The sequence below is a fragment of the Strongylocentrotus purpuratus genome, unplaced genomic scaffold (assembly GCF_000002235.5).
Source record: "Strongylocentrotus purpuratus isolate Spur 01 unplaced genomic scaffold, Spur_5.0 spur5_scaffold_10, whole genome shotgun sequence".
In the NCBI taxonomy this organism is placed as follows: Eukaryota; Metazoa; Echinodermata; class Echinoidea; order Camarodonta; family Strongylocentrotidae; genus Strongylocentrotus; species Strongylocentrotus purpuratus.
This window is the reverse complement of record NW_022145595.1, coordinates 3976484-3997366: the sequence shown is the minus strand read 5'-3', so window position 1 is coordinate 3997366 and position 20883 is coordinate 3976484. Positions and strand designations below refer to the sequence as shown.

General features: G+C 37.7%; 1 protein-coding gene across 7 annotated transcripts in view; it reads right to left on the bottom strand.

The window, feature by feature from the left end:
• The window catches only part of LOC585077 (cGMP-dependent protein kinase 1), a 113109-nt gene that overhangs the window by 82142 nt on the left and 10084 nt on the right, over positions 1-20883 (bottom strand). For 2 of the 7 annotated variants that reach the window (XM_030979250.1, XM_030979248.1), the window contains exons 1-2: positions 16819-17207; positions 14674-14747 (exon numbers count right to left, since the gene is read on the bottom strand). The gene's annotated coding sequence lies outside the window, so the exon portion shown is untranslated. Of the gene's footprint in view, positions 1-14673; positions 14748-16818; positions 17208-20883 lie in introns of those variants that run through there. The other 5 variants (XM_030979254.1, XM_030979253.1, XM_030979252.1 and 2 more) reach the window with 4 other exon arrangements.

Here is a 20883-nt window from a genome sequence, read left to right as displayed (position 1 = left end):
AGGTAGAGGTCTTAATATCAAAGCCTCCACTCGAACTCACACCATCAGCATTGGAATGCTTCTTGTAAAGACATTCATGCAGCTATTTCCTATGCTTGCATACTCCGTCTCTCATTCGCTGTCCTTATTTCTTTTATCTGTCTCTCTTTCTCTGTCTCTCTCTTTCTCTCTCTCTCTCTCTCTCTCTCTCTCTTCCTCTCTAGGACTATCAGACTCGCATTTGAATTAAATGTGTTGGAAGGTACGTAATTCACACAACAAATGAAAGAGACATGTAGGGAGTATAAATAAGCAATATACATGTGCATATTTTGTCAAGGTACGGTAGGATTAAATAATTGTAAAAAATATACAATTATTACAACATTAGATTGATCTGCACATTATGCATTTATTATTCCTATGTACATTATTTATATTTTTAAAATAAAAAACACCCTTGGAGCAGTGTGATTGTGAAGGACACTAATTTCGATTTATTAATTTCGATTTATATGCAGATTTAAAGACATTTGGTTGGTGTTCAACCTTTTTTATACGATGCCATCTTTTACTCTCGCATGGCAGATCAAAGACTGCAGCACTTGCTGACGCAGCCGACGCAGCCGACGCAGCCCTGCGTCAAGCAAATGACGCCTCATGTGCGCGCAACATGCGTTAATATCAAGATCGACTTGCGTTTCCCAGGCTAATAAATGACTGACGAACCAAGTCACGGTTCCGTTTTAACAATGAGAGCATGTACACACATATTCACACACAAGTCATGCTTGCGAACAAACATCCACGCGCACACACACACACACACACATAAATACACACGCGCACGCACTGTGACGCACACGCACACACTCACTCACTTACATCCACATAGAACAAGCTAATGAGGTCGTCCCTTTTATCGATTTCATTTATTTCTGAGCAACTCATTCAGAAGATGATTGGCAAGAATTCTCATGGGTCGCATTTTCTTTTTTTTTTCTACGGAAGGACGCTACAGCAATTAAATCGATTTCTTAGACATGGTATTCACATCCCCATGCGATGTAACGAGGGAAACTAGTTTGATTTCTATGGAAAACGTTTTCTATGAGAAAAAAAATCAAATCGAGGAAAATTTCAATATTCACTCGTACACCCAGTAGAAATCATTTTCGGATTACGTAACTTGTGATTGTCATGTTCTCACATCACTAGATGACACACAAGGCTATTGAAATTGCCTTAGTTTGATTTCTAGGAATTAGTTGTGTTTATGTTCATCTTTAATTTTCCACTAGTATTGTTGTTTGAAATATAGAGTGTCTTCTTTCCATTGTTTTTCGATTTCATTTATTCCTTCATGAGTATAAAATCCTATAAGATAATATGACTCAATTCCTTCATCTATATAACGTATGGCTAGACCTGGCACAAGAGTTTGTGCGTACAAACTACGTTTAACCTAGCCTATAATCTAGGCGGAGTGCCGAGCTTTTTTCTTTGCTGCTAGATTAACCCTAAGCAGAACGTCTGATACGGCGAGACTACGAACCGTGAGTCGCGAAGCGGCTCACCGCCCATAATCACTGGTCTAGCTAATCAATATTCATATATATTCAAAATGGCGGATCTATGAATCATTCAACAGCCCTACCAAATAAGGTACACCTATGTTACGTTCGACCAATCAGATATAAGAAACCGCAACGAAACAACGACTAAAGCTAGAATCCGTGGTCGCGTAGAAAATCACAGCACAAGGGGATTGCTTGGTATATTGCACTCTTTCCAAAACCAGTAGGTAATGCAACAGAAATATCCCTGCCGGCTTCAATAACGCTACGAATAGCGGATTCCTGCAGTTCTCTGAATTTTCCATTAGGAATGCCTAGTTTGTTGGCCGCATATGATAAACTTTCTCGCAGAAGATTGTCGTCGCATGAACTACCCGCCATCTTGGATGAAGAAAATGACGTAATGTCACGTGATTTATAATATGCATGATTGGTTGAGTTCATTTCGTATTCATGAGGTTTTTTCGTACGAAAAACTGCCACGGATTCATGGTCGATAATAAAAAAAACAACGACTAAAGCTAGACCAGTGATGATAGGCGGTGAGCCGCTTCGCGGCTCACGGTTCGTAGTCTCCCCGTATCAGACGTTCTGCTTAAGGTTAGTCTAGCAGCAAAGAAAAAAGCTCGGCACTCCGCCTAGATTATAGGCTACGTTTAACCAAGAAGTTACTAGCCGGTCTAACCTACCGCACGGAGAGAAAGACAACCAATAAAGATAGATATCCTTTGTAAATTCGTTCAAGATGAAGAGGTTTTTTTTTGTCTTGGTATTTACAATAATTGACACTTACGAGTGAAATATAGGTAAGTCAAGATGCCGCCGTTGTCAGAAAGATGTGCCTTCAATGACTTTGCATGTACATTGTGTTTATCAATATTCGCTCTTCTATGAGATGACCAAACGAACTTCAACTCGGGAGTTTAATTACTACTGTCGTGGTTGTGGTCAATTGTTAATAAACTTCAATTGCACAATAGTGGGGCTGGGCAAGTAACAAAAGATGTTATTTCAACCACAGTAATTGTGTTTATTTTCACGCTGGAAATTTTTTACTGTGTAAACATCAAAATATTGGCTTAATTATATCAGTTGACAAAGAAAATAGAGTAGGTTCTTGACCCTTCTGCTCAATAACTCTGTCACATTGATAAGGCCGGTACAATACCGGACAAAGACCAAACACACACTGAAGAGAATACGACCCTAACACGAATCTCCAAGTTATCGTTGATTAGGAGTCAGTGTGACTTGGGTATGCAATGGGGTCCTGAATTAAGTTACACATTATTCTAAACAAATCAACGGAAATTACATCGATTGAACTTTAGTTATGTTATTTTATTATATCGCTCATTTTCTTCATAGAAAACAACGTAAAACTTCAAGTTACATCACAATTTTTTTCATAATAAAACTAGGCACAAAAATCCTATTTAGACTCATCTGAAAACATATTGGGTGCATGTCACTGACCATGAAAAGCACTCTGTCTTGATAATTTATTCACTATCGCTCCCTCTCTCTCTCTCTCTCTCTCTCTCTCTCTCTCTATCTTCCTCTCTTTCAATGAATATGATGAATGAATACAATGAACGTAAGCACGTACTATGGCCGGGGTTATGTTATTTCACAACCGTGCATGGTGTTCTCCGTGTGACGAAATCGAAGGCCGTTTTTTCGCGAGGAAGTGTTACATTTGGCTCCTCGTCAAAACGTCTATATTGTTCTTTATCTCGAGAAGTCAACAAGAGACATCACATACATGTAACACGCACAACAATAGCGATCTCTTTTCATCTATCTTGCACCTATTTTTGTCTCTCCCCGTATAGGCCTATACATAGCCGAAATACAATTACTGTTATTAGCTGGGAACGATATTTCCGTATCGTATATCATAACCGAATTTAGAAACATTCTAGTTGTGCGTATTCTCGTTGATCTACACATGTAGATTGTACAAGCGATTTTAAAAACTTCGAAATTGATTGTGTCTACTTGTAAATATTCCACTGAAACGTACTATTACGACTAGGTGTTTAAAAAGTGCAGACAGCATTTCTGTCTTTACAAATACAGTTTATTGTTAAAGGAATAGTTGAGTTCTTGTTTAAGACCACAAATGCGTTCAAAGTGCATGGTTTTGGCTCTTATTCTTATTGATGACATTTTTAGTGCCATTTAAGAACCTAAAATTGCTATGAAGGTGATTTCAGACCCCAAAATGTGTGAATTTAGATTGAATACAATCATACCAAATCAGCTCCACTTTTAAAAAAATACGGTGACAGTTATTAATTAATAACAATACACGGGCCGGCTGGTTGTGCGTATCATAATCAACACGAAAAAACCAACAAAAAGCCAACATTGACATTGGCTGGAATAAAACGTATCAGGTGCTATCTCGTTTTTCAACGACTGGTTCAAAATTACCGAATATTTGTGGGGCAACACAAATATTAGAAGTGGTTATATTTATGGATACTTCAGCCGTCTCTGAACCAATTTTGATCAAACAAAGATCATGTTGTCATTTAAATTGTGTATTCTTTCAAATTTGACACTCAGTTTTTCATTATAAATCTCACCCAAAAAAGATTTTGTGTAGCGCCCTCTGCAACAAAACTTAACTATCCCTTTAAACCGCATGGCTGTTGAGATAAAAACTAACAGCAATTACATTGGTTTTACGGGATGCAATGACACTCCAAACAAGGCACTGGTTATGGATTTTGTTTTCATAAACGACGAGAGCACGAACGTCATATGAAACTTCAACTTTAAAATCACTTTCATCACAGCTCTCCTCAGCCGGAAATTAAAGCAAAACCACGATAAAATATCAGTTAGAAGGATACCGAGATTGCAAATGTAATCAAATATGGAGATTGCTCTAAGGTTTACCACCTCAGCAAGATGTAGGCTTATCTTTGTTTCTCTGTTAATGATACAGTTCAGTTCTATTTTTTATGTGTCTTTTATTAGTACAGCATTTAAATATCATTGTGTATTGTATAGTTTTGGAATGATCACAGTGAGAAGAAGGTCGATTCAGCTTTGGTGGAAACTAATTGGAGTAATGTTTACTACACATAGATATGTGGGACTACACACTGGTTTCGGCATCAAAATTCGGTCGAAAGTTTAAGCTATTTCTAGGCATAATTGGAATATGCGGGCATTTAAATGATTCCTCCTTTCTATAGGCCGTAGCTACTGTTACATTTTTAAACATGTGACTAGATTACTTTCCAACTTTACCACACCTCCGCCTTGTATTACTTAGCATTAGTGTATAGAAAAGACATAATTATACGAATTAGATTGATGAACATGGTTTAAAGGCTCTTATGTGAAATAAATCTCCCCGTGTGTACCAAAGCTAGCTATACTAAATGGTTTATCATCCAGAGGGTTGATTTTTGAAAGAATGTGCGTGGGATCGTGTTATCTGATGTTTACTGAATTTTATAAATTCTGAGAACGGACTTTCTCTTTAATGTACACATATTCCTAGCTTTGGTGAGGGGTCTTTTAAATAGATTTGCTACTCCCATCAAGATCTAACTATTCTGGAGCCATTATGGGCTCCCTTTAAAGATACTATGTCCCTTTTGCAGCCAACATCAAATTCTGTAGAACTGAATATGTCATGTATGTCCTATCTGTGAAATTTAAACGTTAGCAGTGTCCTCATATTCAAATTATGCAAGGAAACCTGTTTACTTGCTGGACTTCTATGTCAGACACTATTGAGTGACTGACTGGCCTTTTTCATCTTTGGTAATAGCATGCATAAAATGAGCTGTAAAGGGTACATGAGCATTTGTCTACATCAATAACCCACTTCTTGTAATGGCCACAATTAAACTGATTGAATCTTTGCGCAGCATAAAACGTACGAACATTCGGTACGATGGTCTGAAAAATTAGACTATTACTTACTGGCTCTGTAGCTCCTAAGTCGATTCGACAACTTTTTTTAAAGGTAAAGACCAGTTATGGTCATGCGATTGCTTTGTGAAAGAAACGTTGTGGAATCGATCAGAAAAGGTTGATCATCTAGCACCTAGCATCTGCAAGGTTCTGGAATCATCAAAATGATAAGAAATTTGGCCCATTCTTCGTAAAGTTACAAGCACTATACACAGAAAGATGTATATGGGACTACCCTATATCTCTCACAGACCACGAGAGAAACAAATTTACCAAATATATGAATTAGTAGGCGGTTTCCCGGCAAATTTTTTATCATCATGTATTAGTCAAAACATATTCTTTCACATGATTGGTAATGAGAGCTTCCATTTCATTTTTTGAAATTGGGGCGTTTCCAATACTGGTCTTTACCTTTAAGGGAAGTTCTAAATTAGTATTGTATTTCAAATGCCGTTGGAATTTAACCTTTTCGTTTTTTGGGCCTGCAAATGGGACATAGTACCTTTAACATGAACATAATCCTGGCTTACGATTGGCGAAAACACTCAAGATGGAAGCGAGGCAAGCAAAGACCTTGTTACACCCCTGAGTCTGTCGGATTGAGGTGAAGAGGGGTCAGGTTGCCAAGTGTTAGAATCAGGGACAGCGAAACTGGGGGGGGGGGGGGGGGGGGGGGAGGGGTGACATCCCTACGTTCATATGTTGGTCTTCTTTTATAGGTTTGCTGGTAAAGCTAAATATTTATATGCCATTACTTCCGGAAAGAAAAATGGGAAATTGTCGGAAAGTTTGAAGGGGAGAAAAATCATCTCAGGTTTCAAATGTGGTACCCCCAGCCCCCCTCCATATATGATGCTCACAAGAACGTCACTCGGTACAATGTTCTGCATACAGAAATGGATGTCAAAATATTTTCAAAGAGAAGAATTCAAAATTATAAAATATGACACTACTTCTGTTTTGGTTCTCATCATGTAATTTGTTTTTTCGTCAGTTTTAATTTGTTACGTAAGGTGCATGGATTTGCATTTCAATGGCATTCGTTGATGCTTAGTTCGGTATCAATATACAGTTCATACTTCTGTTTTGATTTTATACAAATATCCAATGATTTTTTATTCTAATTCATTTGATGCATAATTCCGTAACTATTTATTTAGGGGATTAACTGCCCCCAAATTTCCCCCACACGTCCCTTATGCTTTAAGAATTTACATAAATAAAATCATTCAATATACCAACCTTCTTGGCCATTATTTCATATCAACATCAGATATTGATTACAAGCTAGAACGATCACCGTCTACGAATCTAATTGACACTTTGAAAACCTCTTGAATATTTTTTTTTTAAACAGGAGTTGAATCTTTGTAGAAAAGGAGAGTGGTGTTTTTTTTTTCTTTTCATTTTCGTTCAAATCAATATCTGTTTTCGCGTTACTCTCCCCAACTGAAAATGGCAAGGTTTATATAAAGGACTCGGGTTATTTAAAGCATTAGTATGGGTAAAAAATGTGACCAAATAATATGAAGTTAGAAGTAATATTCCTTACAATATAATGCAATTTTTTCTGTATATAAGTACTGTGCCACAATTCCACTTCTCTCCCCAGCGTGCTGCTGCCTTTTTAAGAGGTGATGCCCAACTTTGAACATCTTAAGGTTTAATTGGCCATTGCAACCGAAAAAAAAAATGATTATGATGATGGCGGCGATTTAATATTCAACGAGGTCGAAATGATTGCTTACGCGATCGCAATTTGATGCCATTATTAGTTAGAATGCTACGGAAGATTAGTCATGTGACTTCATCCGATGCCAAGACGTCGATGGCAATCAAAGAAAGACGATAATAGGTAAATGTTTAAAGGGGATTGTAAACCACCTAAAAATGTAGTTTATGTGGAATGTGAAGTGGTAATGCAGTAGTAGTAGAAGAAGTTGTTGTAGTAGTAGTAGTAGTAGTAGTAGTAGTAGTAGTAGTAGTAGTAGAAGTAGAAGTAATAGTAGTAGTAGTAGTAGTAGTAAAAGTCGTAGTAGTAGTAGTAGTAGTAGTAGCAGTAGCAGTAGTAGTAGTAGTAGTAGAAGTAGTAGTAGAAGTAGAAGGAGTAGTAGTAGTAGTAGTAGTAGAAGTCGTAGTAGTAGTCGTAGTAGTAGTAGCAGTAGTAGTAGTTGTTGTAGTAGTAGTAGTAGTAGTAGTAGTAGTAGTAGTAGTAGTAGTAGTAGTAGTAGAAGTAGTAGTAGAAGTAGTAGAAGTAGTAGTAGTAGTAGTAGTAGAAGTAATAGTAGTAGTAGTAGTAGTAGTAGTAGTAGTAGTAGTAGTAGTAGTAGAAGTAGTAGTACTAATAGTAGCAGTATAATAATAAATGAGGAGGGGAGAGAACGCATCCACGAGGGAAGAAAAAAACGAAGTAGGAGAGGGAGAGAGAAAGAGAGAGAGAGAGACAGAGAGAGATCTGAAAGAAGCTATAAAATGTTCCCTGGCAGGCGTTCTGGAAAAAAAATGATTATAAGAATATCAATATTACACAGACAGACTGCTGTTTGTAAATTATAAATTCATAACCATGGTAACGCATTGTATGTATTATACATGTTGGTCCTTGAAACAGTTGTTAAAGGATCAAGCACATCACCATGACAACATACAATAGAAATCCAATTATTGAATGTGGAGAAATTAGATATAGCAGAAAATATTTTCCCATTTTCTAATTTATTGTCGAAGGATAATCTTCTGAAAAGATGATCTAATAAAGATCGGATAGAGGACGTCGGGGAGAAATATCGATTGAGAGGATGAAAAGCCTTAAGAAACGGCTGCTAGGCAACCGATTAAAAGCTTTAATAGCTTTAGGAGGTACGGAAGGTATAGACTTTTTAAAACCTTCTTATTTGTGTGCTCAAATGAAGAAAACAAATCGTAAGAGTCTCGGAAATCTAGTGCAACAAGTACGACATTAACTTGATTAAAGCATCATTTTTTTTGGGGAAAGAGTCTTGTCTACGAAAGTAAATTCATTTCTTTGACCAATTCCCTTATTTCTTCATTTATGCTAAATAAATTAAATCATGGGGGGAAACGTTTACCAATACTAAATCCCAAAGACTATACGTAAACTAAAAACTAAAAAATAAAATAAACATGTTTTTACAGTGGGGTATCGTGAGTTCACCTATTTAGGGAGCACTGGGACGATGAATGGTGGGGGGGGGGGCACCCGGACTTGCTCGGAAAATTAATTGTGAATTTACAAGGCTACTGAATAGATGAGGGTTAGGAGATGGTCCAGACGTCTTGTTTTTGTTGTCCTCGTCCTCTTCTTTCTCGCTCTAATGTTCTCTCGTTCCTTGTTTTATTTAAATGTCTATATTTTTTCTCGCCACGACCCCCCCCCCCCCCCCCCCCGTGTAGCTTACGCATAATTCATATATCTAAGCGCTTGGGGGTATGTGTGTTCATGTAGGTGGTATTAAGTATTATAAAGGGAACTTTTTAAAAGTTACTCAAGAATGCTTTTAATATAGTTAGGAATAATAGTGTCAAATGAGAATTCGGAATCGCTACATTTAACACAAATTGGCTCAATCTTAATTGAAGTCATTAGCAATTGGAAGCACTGCTCGTGTAGTCCTGCTTTGATGGCATTAAAGACGGGATAGTCCGACATTTTTCTCCAGTGATAATTGCTATTTCATCAGGGTGAGGTTTGCAATTGGGTTATTGGTAGGCATACGTTTAGGGTAAGGTTTGGTACAGTACTGGGTCCGTGTATGAAATTGGTCCGTTGTAATTTAGAGCATGGGTCTTGAAACAAAGAAGGGAGCATCCGTGATCTAATTTTTTTTCTTCTCGAAAATTCGGTAAAAACGATTTTAAAACGTTCAAATACAGATTAGCAGTTACATAAGTAGATGCACACGTTCAATACACTTCAATATAACACCATATCCCAAACACACTGATAAAACGTAGGGTCATGCATCTCAGATTTGTAAAACTGGAAATATTGTTAAACAATGCCTTTAAATGCTTGGATATGTTTTTGTATTGGTCAGACAATAATTTCATGGAGAAACAAACTTTCTTTAAGTTATTCAAGAATGTTTGATCGCGTGAGATGACGGGAATAATTTGGCTTTATAAGGTTTTCAAATCACCACAGATAAGCCAATAGACCCGATCTCGCTTTCTTGCTGAAAACCATGAACACTACTGAAAAACACGTCGATGTATACATGTAAGTATATTAGACTCAAAACGTTGAAGTTGTGAGTTGCTTTATTGAATATAAGAACGTTAGCAAAAATAAATTCTTATTACAATGAAGTTGCAGATATGATGTTTCTTCATATGGGAATGAAGGAAAGAGATACACGTAGATTACTTGTACTCTATACCGTCTCTTTAACAAGTAAACTGAATAATTGTGTAATTTGTCAGCTACATTAGAGCAACTCTTCAGTCACAAATCTTTATGGCTTTATGCATGATGCAAGAGCCTACTTCTAGTTTGAAAAATCACCAGGAGTAGATATAATTAGAGCAAATGATTATCAGGAGATAGATTATATAATTCCCGGTAATATGAATAAACACATGTGAATTATAAGTCCATGTGTACCAGATATTAAAACAGAAGAGAATATCATGAATAAATTCATGTGGAACGATAATTCCTTGTCCTATCGACTAGATATGAAGAAAGAAGAATTCTCAGTAATGATCATGATTAATATATGCATGTCAAAGACGATTCCATGGAGACAAGATTTTTAAAAAGAAAGAAACAAAAATAAAGGAAAGGAGGATTTCGATCTTTGACTCATCGCCCCGATCCACGAGAAAAAGAGCAACATCAACGAAAGCAATGATCTTTAATAACATTAGATATATTAACATGGGACCGGAGCGTGATTGGCGCGAAGGAGGAGGAGGAATAAAACCAAATTTAAAAAACAGAGCGAGAGAGGGAGAGAGAGAACAAAAATAAGGAGAAAAACAAAAAGAAGAATAACAACAACAACAACAACAAGAAATTATATGATTTACGGCCAAGTAGAGAAGGATTCCAAAGAGAAGACTAACAAATATATCCCATGATATTGAAGGAAAGGTTTTTGATAAAGAATGGAAGTGCATAAAATCGTTGGAAATTCATGACATATGGCAATGCTCCTGCAATGACGAAAGATTTGTCCTCGTTTTCATCTTTTAATTAGTCATCGAAGCAGATTCTATGAAATCGTGTAGGCCGTGCTAGTAGGTCAACAATATGTCATTGGTGGAACATCTCGCTAGAAACCTTCTAAGATCAAATATGAGCTAACTAACTTGACTCTTAACCTAGCACTACAATTTAAAAGAAAAATCGCCTGAAGCTTCATCGTGATGATAAGTCATGTTTACAGTTGAAGTTTTGCTGTTAATCATCACAAGTTTGTCGTCAGAAGTTGAGTGAGTGGATAGTATACAGGCTAAAGGGCAGGTATGCAATGCATCCATCTCTTGCATTTATTGTAACTAAACGCTTCATGATGGATCAGTATGTGCAATCAATCTAACTGTTTCTCTAAACAGGGCCCTAGCCAGTGGTCGATATCGGCTTCAACAAGCTGACAATGATGGCTGTATCTTAATTAAAGTTTTCCCGTCGTCTTCCATCTTCGCCCACGTATTGAATTATAGTATTTCACAAATAATAACAAATATTGATATTCAGTGCTTGATGCATCCTTAGGGGCTGTTGATTTTTCGAGGAAAAATTCTCAAACAATAGAAACATTATTTTGTCAAATATAAAACCTTGCACGATTTCGCTGAAACTAGGGTCTTACTGTGATCAATTAAGTTGGATATTTTGACCAAAATGCTGTATATTTATGAAGTTTATCGAACGAATCTTACCCCCCACCCCCCTCCCACTCCATAAGCAAAAATGGAGTTGTCTTTTAGACTAAAAAGATTATCGGACATATGTTTACCAGAGACGATTTGGAATCGACAAATCCCATCATTGGATGTGAAGTGAAACTATATTTTTTCCATTAACCGGTTAAAATGTGACGTCATTTATTTGGAGGCCCTTTTCATAACAATCATCATCATCATCATCACTATCGGTATAACATTTCCCCATTGTATAGCATGTTTATTATCATCGCAGTTAGTATCATCCACGTAATAAACGCATTTATTTCTCTCAATTTTGATCGGAACAAGTCGAGTAGCTATCAAGAAGTGCCTTTAAAATCATTCAGATGTATTTGTTGATTTGTACGTCAAGGGTAACCGGGGCGCTATCTTATCTGACAATTTACATTTGATGTTTGCGGTTTAACTTCTTGTTCCGTTTGCTTTGTCAAGGAAACTAGTCTGTCGATTAATAGGGAAAACTCGTATTACTCACCGTTCTGGTCAATCAATTAAGACACTTTATGGTTGCTAAGATTTGAGTTAGTGGTCTGAAGTACACTTTGTCCTAACTCAGCCATAACAGCACACTTTAATACACTACCACCACAATTTCATGTCATTAAGCAATACTCAAGTCGTAAGGGGCATGGTTGTGGCAATTTAACAGGGTGCCAGCCGGCCAGCCGATCACACTGTTTAATTGCGTAATGATATCATGTGCAAAATAGCACATGTATAGATCTTTGAACAAAAAAGAACATTCTTCTTATGCAATGAACTAGTATCGGCACACGCAATTTAAAAAAAATGTTATTCATAATTTGTATGATGTTTAAAATTACTTGGATGCACTATAGAAGAACGAAATATCATTATCATTGTTTATTACTATTTATCATCATTAATATAATTCAGTATCGGTATCATCTGTATTAATATTAATACAATATCAATGGCGTCGGAAACTTTCAATTTCTTTCTTTCGTACATTCTTATTTGTCTCTGTAACTTGTCTCTCACTTTGTTTGTTCATAGAGTGTATTTGTGATTAATGAATGAATAAATGAATGAATAAATGTACTAATGAATATTTGAATATTTAAATGACTGAATGAATGTATGAAATATAGGAATGAATGAGTGGAAGGGTGGACTTGTGGTTGCATAAGAGTGGGGTGTTGTACGAAAGTTGTCCGCAACCTTTCCTGTAGATAGATAACTTTCGAATAATAACAAAGTAAAGGAAAGTTTTGAAAAAGATATAATCATATATAAATAGACCTTCACATTTCCGACAGTGAGATAAAAACACAGAGAAAAATTCTAAAAGCAAACAAGGCATTAGCCAAAGAGGTCATCAAATATTGAATAGGCCTATATTATTAGATGATCTGTCACGACATGCTAATCCAGGATTGTGGCTACAAACCGATTAACGACACAATTCCTCACATAACACATTCAGTACATTATTCTACCTTATTTAATTACGTATTGACGACTGATATATATTATATTCAATATTATGCAGCCAGTGTAGCCATAGACCCCCCCCCCTCTCGCCCCCGCTCCCTCCCCAGCCACCCCTTCCCTTGCATAGGGCTGGGATTTGAACTCATTGTAGCAAGAATCCAAATAAAAACATGATCGTTTGATACCGCCATAATTACAGCACAAATACACACACAATGCGTCAGTACGAAGTGGTTAAGCCTTCAGATTCCTAGTCGTTTGGCGGAAAAATAACACTAGAAAAGGATTTAATTGCGGGATTACCTTGGAGTGAACAACCAAGAGAACACCCCCACAAACACACTGTTCATGGTTCACACTGGCTACAATATCGATTCGTGTCTGTGAATACGGAGCGCGGCATGCAGACGTTATCTTGTTAACAGTGTTTTAGTAGTTTCCATGGAAATGCCTGTAGTGTATGAATAAATGATCAAACCACCACGCTAATGGAATAGGGGCTATTATAATATATTGTATGCTACCAACCGATTGTAGGTTGACGGTCTCAGTTATATAGACTTGGATTTCTTCTCCGAAAGTCCGAATAAAATATCTAAACAAATTTTGGCTTGAAAATGGTCGTTTTGCTGAATAGATCTTACCAACTTTGTAGACAAGTATCACATACCCCCCCCCCCCCACACACACAAAAATAAAGAATACCAACATCATTCAGCATCAGTCATTTATTCTATTTTGCATCATTCCATTACGCAATTCAGTTTAGCACATTAATTAGGAAACATGCGAATTACCACCCTTTAAAGTTCCCTGAGTTTCGCCTCACCATAGCCACCAATGTCTAAACTTTCTGGAACAGAGGTGGCATGGTGACTTGGAAGATATTTTTTTGACAGAGTCTACATACCGAAATTCAAGAATTGCATTCAAAATGAATTTTGTAACTTAAATAAAAAATTTATATCTTGCTTTGTTGTTGTTTGAGGGAGGGGAAATTTGCAAGAGGGGAATCCCCCCCCCCCCCAATTCACATACGGTAACGGTTATAATGGAACATTGTACTTGAATGATGCATTGTAGAAGAGACGGGATAGTAAATCAACTTAACAAAATGAGATATGAGATCATCATCTCTTTCAATACAATATTTGTATTTTACTCGTTTACCTTGAAAGTTCTAAGGACACATGTGACAAAAAATTGATTCTCTGACACAAAAGCATGCCGTTGCAAACTGATCAATCAGGCCTTTTAGGTGACTCGTTCACTAATATAAGCGAGTCCCTGGATCGCTTTGAAATATGAATACTAGTCATTGAGTTTCATTCAAAGATAACGTTGTCTGAGTACAGGGCCCTCTCTTATAAATAGTTGGGGGTGATCCGAATCAATCGCAATTTTGCAGTCTCACATATCGTATGTACGTAGTTGCGATTGATTTGATATAAATCGCAAACAAGTAGCGATTAATCGTAAATGTTTATTATATGGGGCCTTGTTGTGCGGGCCCGTATGGTTCATTGTGTAGAACATAATGTGAGCCTGAGGGTTTGGAGTCATGAACATGATGGAAATGTTAAGAGAGTGGCTCAGTCTTGGTCATAAGCGTACACAGAGCTGTGGATATTGAAGAGCCATCCTTTTCAGGTGACAATCTTTATATGTCAGATATTTTATCTCTCCAAACTAGCATATTAAGGAAAGCTCACAGATATATTGTCCACGTTTTCCAACTCAACCACGTCTCAATTACAGTCTCTCAACTTTAGTTTACACTTACCGAATATGTCAGAAGCTGATTTATGATGGAGCGCCAAGTGTCAACCTCTGCATCACGTGAAAATCAGAAGTATTCTGTGACAAAATGAAGAAAGAAACAAAATCAAATGTCATCTTGAAATCTAATCTTGTTGTCTACCCTTTTTTGTTTCTTCATCCTTTAGTCATCGACTACAGCATTGTTTCGTGGAATATCATGTTGTTATTTCGGACCCCATCAAACATGTTTTTTTTGTAAATGTGTCTTCGCCTACAAACTGAAGGACCCCGGTTCAAAAATGACTCGCGTGGTTTGGATGGCGGTCATTCCCCAGACGTAAATAGATTTAATTGATACACGTCTGTTAAAAAAACGCACATAATCAGAGGGCTATAAAGACATAAAGATCAAGATAAAGCGTGAAACTAATCTATAGCTCTTTTTATTATACGTTGCTGATGACATCACATTCTTGCACAAGATTCTTTTAAAGTAACGGACGTCTTGCTGTACATGCACACACCATGATGAACATCTAAAAACACAACACACAATAGTGGCAATGGGAACAGAATAAGACGTAGCCTTCGTGTGTAAGCGTTTGCATCCTTTCATAAGTTGCTAAAAGCGACCCTCGTGAGAGTGCAATGAAGTACGAAAATACAAAAATACATGTTCGTTTAAAGGAATGATTAAATCTGAAAAATGAAGACTAACAGTCGTCCTTGGCAAACATTCAAATGAGTGTAACTGCATTTTGTTTCCATGGTTTAAATTGGAGAGCACTTATCTTGCAGGTGAACTGTATTTAAGTGGCTTATGCATAAGAACATATGTATATGAATCCACGGCTAGTATATATATATATCACTTTCTTATGGCGTTGTGGTGGTAAAAATAGAGTATTGTGCATTCTTAGTAATTTATGAATTATATACAGTAACTTTGAGCAGTCAACGGGTAAAACTTTCCTTTTATTTGCAAGCTGATGCTGAGTAACTAGAGAAGGTAAAACCATAGGAGCGCAGACCAATGGCATAGCTTCGTTCAAATCCTGAGGGGGGGGGGGGGGGGGGAGGTGATTATTTTAGGCCCCTATACGACTCTCAAATTGACATGTTACCCGAGTGGAAATATTAAAAGTTTTTAGATGTGGAACTGTATAAGACCGTCACAAAACTTAACATCATTTAGCCGTATAATCATGCAATGGTAATTCATTTAACTTCTGTCAACATTCGATTCAATTAATATCTGCATAACAGTACCAAGGGCATACAAACCAACAAATGTGAGAGAGGGAGAGATCGAGAGAGAGAGAGAGAGAGAGAGAGAGAGAGAGGGAAATAAATAGACGTCATTATCATACCCCAAGTCTTATTCATGTAGGCCTAAGCCAAATAGCAAGGAATTCAATAACGTTGGTTTTACGCTTAATCGGTCAGGAATATATTAAATATTTGTAAATAAACTGTATTATATTGTAAATAGCACTCGAATGGACGTAAACTGCGGTTCACACACAAACGCACATAGTTTGCAAGAATCTTCAGTCAATTGAAGGAGGCAGAGATACATCAAAATACTCTTCGTACATGCTTCGAACGCAATTTGCTTTCTTTGGAGTCGTAACAGTCAAGGTGAAGAAAAACACACACACATCTTCTTCCCATGAACTAAATTGACTCATTAAAGGCCCACTGCACTACTTGTAGCTACTTGCGCCCTCTATATAACAAACCATGCCTAATCGGTGACCAATGGTCCCCCATGATCCTCTTGTTCTTATGTTAAATGAGAGCTGAGTTGATGAGATAACCACCTGTCCAGTGACCTTGCAGGGCAGTCTAATCCCTCCTGTAAACTATGGCAGATACGCTTTAAAACACAATTCATGCACTTATGAAGCCATATAACGGCATGCTCCACCCGCCCTTTTTTTGTATTATGAGAAGCATTAAATTGCTTGATCCATACATAATCTCACTTAACCGGAATCTTCAGCTATAATTAAACTGTAAACTGTTAACTGTTATTAGCCATAAGCGCGATTAATTTCTCCTGTGCAAAATTAATGGGAGAGAAAATATAGCAATCTTCATATACTCTTCGACGTGGTATAATTGTGGCCAGAACTCAAGAGGCATAAATTCTTAGTCTACTCACCAACCAAACAGTGATTTCACATTGATCAAATTCAGAGCTCTACCTGCTCACAACAAACATAATGTTTCCTGTCTTCGAGATAAGGCGACCGGTATTTGGTGATATTTATTCCTGGTTGTATGTATATAGACAGAGTCTGGACACTGTACTGAATAAGGCCTAGTTGATTCGCTCGGGGTCCCATGCGATGAAAAACGTGCATATATGCACATGGGACTTGTACGGTATATGATATCCTACGGAACATCGCCTTGTTCCATGTTCCTACACAATGCAAACCTCGGCTGACAGAGTATATATCGATCTGTAAGTTGCCAGTTCCAGAGAACTTTGAATGCTTATTGATGTGGAGATAATTAAAATAACTTGTGGTCAAAACGGTTATTGTCCGATCCGTTCTGCTGAGTAAATAATAGTGAGCAGTCAAGCTGTACGAGAGGACAGTCGAGAAAAACATTAGGCTTACATGTAATGGTCAGTTGGTCGCACTGACCGATCCGTAGCACTTTAAGGGGTGCCACCCCCCCTGCCATTAGTGAATTTCAATAACTTTTGTCGACACATTCTCTCGGCAAGAATGAGACAAAATACCGCCCTGTTAGACACACATGTATACTGTGTACCTGTTTTAATTTATTAGGATAGCCCCCCCCCCTCCCCCCCCCCCCAAATAAAATAAAGCTGGTTACGCCTCTGTAATGTCAATCGGAGTGCCCTGCGTTCTATATATACCTCCACATGTCTATAAATATATTCGAATAGTTCGATAATGGTTAGGGATAGTACAGGTCTAGTATCTAAGTTTGAAGTTAGGATTTACTCCGAAAGCATGCAAACGTCGCCGGCCAAGGTATCGTACAATCTTAAACACATACTTTTAGGAAGTTCAGAACTACCTTTAAATCAAAACGAGTGTTGCTATTCAACTCACACGCTCTTATTGTCTTACTGAAAGTGGATTCAACATCTTGACCTTATGCCAACCCTTGAATAGGTGGCGTAATTCTACGCCATTCTCAGGTCAACTTGTTAGGATCGAGGTGCATCGAAAGAAAGGATAGTTCGTAACCTTGAGAAAGAGAAAGTGGTCTGGTGTCACAACCAATCATAATATTGTGGAATGTCTGCTGATCAAAGGTTTGTTTGGTGGTACGTATCAGAGCTCTTCGAAAGTGAGTATCCTTTTCTCTGTTCGGGTGACAGTGGAGTGACGGATCGAGTCTAGGGGTGCAGGAGACGTGCTCCCCCCCCCCCCTTTATTTTGGATCACCACTCTACAAGTGCATGTTAGCGTTTTTGAATATTGGTGGACTCGACTCTCTGACCTACCTTTCAAAATACTTTTGATTCGCGTATTTACGCCGAATATCTGTCCCCATATCAGTCTGACTTGTCTGTACCCCCTCTCCTTTCACAATTCTCAAAATGTACACCACTGAGAAAAGCCATCGCACACATTTATATTCTTAAACTTTAAAGGTGATCCAATTGTCATGGAAACATACATTATACATAAAGTTATATCCTCGTCAATTATTTGGGGTAGTTGAACAGGAGAAAGTTGATCTCTTGGTTGGAAACATGAGTTAGAATTTTTTTGGATGAAATAATTTCTTTTTAATCGAACATTAACTACAGGAAGCTATGGTAGAACATTCGAATGTAATTTTATAAAAGCTTACACTCTTATTTCCACGGAGTCAAATTTCACTCTGAATGGCGTCAGCTGGGAGTCAACTCTATTCCTAGTTTAGTTAAAGTGACACGGAAAAGGAGTCATCTTGACTCTGAATTGAGTCAATTCTCAGCTGATGCCACACAATCCGAGTCAAATTGATTCGGAATCCGTGTCACTTTAACTAGGAATAGAGTTGACTCCCAGCTGACGCCATTTAGAGTGAAATTTGCAGCAACTGTTAAACAACTGTTTCTGAAATGTCAGACCATCAACTCATGATGGATTTTCCATGTCATTCACCGAACCATATCTGAGAGGTTTTCAAACGAATGACTCCAGTTGATGATGATGATGAATTAAATACCGACAACGGATCATGAGGATATACAGCAAGCGAACATTCAGGTAGGCCTACAAATACATACAGAGAAGCAGGGGCGTACGCAGGATTTTTTTCGAGGGGGGGGGGTGGTTAAATTTGAAAATCGCGCCGAAAATTTCGCAACGACTCGCCAGTCGCTGAATAAGCGAGGGGGGGGGGGGTAAGGTCACCTTTTTGGGGGTCACCCTTTAGCCAAATTGTATTTGTATGTTTTACAAGGCTTTAGCCGAGCTACCATGTAGGATGAGGCACTCAAGGAATGTCTTCCTACCAATTCACTTCACCTGGGTGAAGAGTGGAAATTTTAGTTTGATTACTTTCCTTAGGACCCTGGAAAGGGATTCGAACCCAGTACCTTGTGCCTCATAGCTCGGTTGGCTTCTCAATTAGACAACGCACCTGAGAATTTAAAGTAGTTGTTAATATTGGTGGAATGTGACAGGCCCTTTAATCTAGTGGGCAATTATGGTAGAAAGGACATTACTGAAGCATTGTGATTAATCACTGAGCAGGCGATTTATTTTAATCCTATTCCTGGACTATTATCCAATGTAGTGACAGGGGTTGGCCACGCCGATTAAGACCATTTCTATCCACAAGCTGAACCTTGACTGAAGTCATTAAGCTGCTTGTGGCTCCGTGCATGCATGACTTAAATCTGCTGTTTTGATCGCTGTTTGTCCATGTAGTCCAACCTCTTGGGTATTCTGTATGTGTTTTGATGTCATTTAAAGACACAACTCAGACATATATATAAATTGGTCCGAACACGCCGAATACAATACTACATGTAGGGTTTGAACCCTGTTCGGTTCATACGTAGACCAAAGAACTGACAACTATATATACCAAGTCATATCACATCTGTGTGAGTTGTACTTTTACAGACCCAAATAATTATATCAAGTATGTATAAAGATTGAAATAAAGTGACGTACCATCGATGGCAAAGTTACCATCAATGATAAGTTTTGTGTAACGGGGGCCCTGTTCATCTATCGATAAAAAGATATTTCTTCCATCATCGCCTTGATGGTTTTATTTTTAATTTCTTTGATCGATTAATATTATTTATTTTTTTGTATTGTCTTTTTTCTTTTTATTCATTTTGTTTTCTTTTTCGAATGAGTTCTTTCTCTTTTACGAATGGTAAGTGGAACAAAAGTCACACGAAGTTAAATAAATTCATATATTAATGCAACAAACTTTTTTTTAGAAAACACCTGTTAAATAGAAATTCTATTAAAATTGCATGACAGCGAAAACAGGGTATACACAAATGCCATTTGAAGGTTGTCCGAAGCGGAAAGCAAACATACAATATTCATCTAGTAATAGATAAATGAAACGAATTCCTTTTGAAGGTTATTTGGAAAACATGATTGCATTTTAATTGACCCCTCCATTCTTTCAAATCAATGTTGATGCATGGAGATTCTTCCATCCCCCCCCCCCCTCTCTCTCTCTCTCTAGGATCTTCAATGTCTTTGTATCTCCCCCCCTTTCTCTCTCCCTCTCTCTCTCTGTCTCCCTCCCTCTCTCTCTCTCTCTCTACAAATCTATCTCTCTCGAATCGGACAAAACATCGACCTAAGAAATAAGGAGCGCTAATAAGTGCTGAGCAAAACATTCTTTGCTTTCTTCTGTGACCGACTCCATTACAACCCGCGTGTATATATATAGCAAGAGCAACCAATTCGTTCTTTAAAGATGAGGTATTAATTACCAATCATTCCGAGGCGGAAGAAGGGATGGAGAGTGGATAAAAGCTAAATTGTTTAGTAAGAAAACAGGGTCGGTCCACATTGGCCAGCGAATTATTCCACTCAAATCAGATGCAGCGAACGAAGCTGACCATTAGCGTGGATATATTATTTCCCTTCGGGTGTTGCTTTCAGGGTAACATCTACAGAAGGTGAAAAATAATTAATTCTGAGCTTTTTTCGTCTTTAATACGTCACTGACAAGGATCTTTGTGATGATTTACTTGTTTTTGTGATGCAGA